This window comes from Trichechus manatus, unplaced genomic scaffold, assembly GCF_000243295.1.
Source record: "Trichechus manatus latirostris isolate Lorelei unplaced genomic scaffold, TriManLat1.0 scaffold00185, whole genome shotgun sequence".
NCBI lineage: Eukaryota > Metazoa > Chordata > Mammalia > Sirenia > Trichechidae > Trichechus > Trichechus manatus.
This window is the reverse complement of record NW_004444121.1, coordinates 4,941,547-4,943,995: the sequence shown is the minus strand read 5'-3', so window position 1 is coordinate 4,943,995 and position 2,449 is coordinate 4,941,547.

Here is a 2,449-nt window from a genome sequence, read left to right as displayed (position 1 = left end):
TATCTGTTTCTTTAAAGATAATAGAATTTACCCATTAAACTATCTAGAAATAGTTTGTAGATGAGGGAGTTATCTGGTTATCTTTACAATTTCTCTTATGAGTATTGGTCTTCCCAAATTTTCTATTATTTTTGTACCAATTTTGACAGTTTTTGCATTCCCAGAAATTTGAAAAGCCTAGCTTTGAAAATTTATTAGTGTACAGTTGTTCATAATCTTATTTTGACTTTTTCCCTCTAGTTATTTCTCCTTTTTATTCAGAATTTAGTGTATTTTTAATGTATCTCTTTAATTTCTTCTGGTCAGTCTTGTTAGAGAGATTTGTCTTCTTCATTACTTCTTTCATTCATTCATTTATTCAACAAATATTTATTAAGTATATCCTATGTGCCAGACACACAGGCACTTCTTTAGGCAATGGGGACACAGTAATGAACAAAACAGAGTCTTGCTCTTGTGAAATTAATATTCCAATGGTGAGTTATGCAGTGAGAGATAAGTAGGTGAAATATATAGCATGAGGTCACCAAGGAAGCGAGTGCATCTAGAAAAGAAACAAGGTCTGAGAACTGAGCCCTGTGGCCAACTAACATTAACAAATCGGGACAATGAGGAGGAACCAGAAAAGATGACGAAAAAGAAGTAGACGGAAAGCCAGGTGAGTGTGTACCCTGGAATACCAAGTGGAGAGTGTTTCACGTAAGAGATGACCAATGGGGGCAAAAATGCTTCTGAAAGCTCTGATAAGGCGAGGCCATGAGGACTGAGAATTCACTGTTGAATTCAGGAAGGCGATGCTCTCATTCAGCTGCCTTATCATTTTTTTTCAAATAATCACTTTTGGTTTGCTAATATTCCGTATTTGTTGTTGTTGTTTTCTATTTCATTGATTTTTGCCCTTATCTTTATTATTTCCACCCTTCTTATTTCTTTGGGATTGTTTGTTTCTCTTTTTCCAGTTTATGGAGTTGGAGCACTTAGTTCAATTTTTTTTTCAATCTTTCTTATTTCCTGAAAAATCTACTTAAAATTTCGTCTAAGTATTGCTTTAACTCTCTGTCCTAGAAATGTTGGCATTTAGTACTTTTTTTTAGCACTACAGTCCCAATTATTTAAAAAAAAAACAAAAAAACTCTTCTTTAACTCAAGGCTTATTTAGTGTTTTATGAAAGGGGCATGTTTCAAGACATATAGGATGTGTTTTAGCTGTCCCTTTGTAATTGATATCTAAATTTTTTCCATTTTGACTAGAGAGCATAGTCTAGATGTTACCAATTCCTTGCAATTTATTGAGTCTTCCACAATACCATTTTTGTGAATGTTCCATGTGGCTTAAATAATATGTATTTTCTCTTTTTTAGGTATAAAGGTCTTTATGCATTTATTAGTTTGTTTAACTATGTCATTTAATTATTTTATAGCTTGGCTATTTTCTGTCTGATTTATAAAAGAGATAAGTGAAAATCTCTACCTACAGTTGTTGCTTTGACCATCTCCCCATTAAAAAAAAAAAACCATTGCCATTGAGTCGATTCCAACTCACAGCAACCATGTAGGACAGAGTAGAACTGCCCCATAGGTTTCCAAGGAACAGCTGGTGGATTTGAACTGCCAAACTTTTGGTTAGCAGCCAAGCTCTTAACCACTGCACCACCAAGGCTCCATCTCCCCCACAGATCTGTTTTATATATTGAGTGTCTTAGTTATCTAGTGCTGCTATAACAGAAATACCACAAGTGGATGGCTTTAACAAACAGATATTTATTCTTTCACAGTCTAGTGGGCTAGGAGTCCAAATTCAAGGCTCCAGCTCCGGGGGATGGCTTTCTTTGTCGGCTCTGAAGGAAGGTCCTTGTCATCAATTTTCCTCTGGTCTAGGAGCTTCTCAGCGCAGGAACCCCGGGCCCATAGAGTGTGCTCTGCTCCTGGTGCTGCTTTCTTGTTGATATGAGAGCCCCATGTCTCTCTGCTTGCTTCTCTCTTTTATATCTCAAAAGAGATTTGCTTAAGACACAACCTAATCTTGTAGATTGAGTCCTGCCTCATTAACATAACTTCCATTAATCCCACCTCATTAACATCATAGAGGTAGGATTTACAACACATAGGAAAATCACATTAGATGACAAAATGGTAGATAATCACACAATACTGGGAATCATGGACTTGCCAAGTGACAGATATTTTTGGGGGACACAAGTCAATCCATGACATTGAGGTATATTATTAATGCATATATAACACACGTGATGGTTACTTTTATGTTTTATATGTCCATTTGGCTAGGCTATAGTACTCAACGATTAAGAACTTGGCTGCTGACCAAAAGGTCGGCAGTTTGAGTCCACCAGCGACTCCTTGGAAACCCTATGGGGCAGTTCTACTCTGTCCTATAGGGTCACTATGAGTCGGAATTGACTCGACGGCAGAGTGTTTTGTTTTTTTTTTT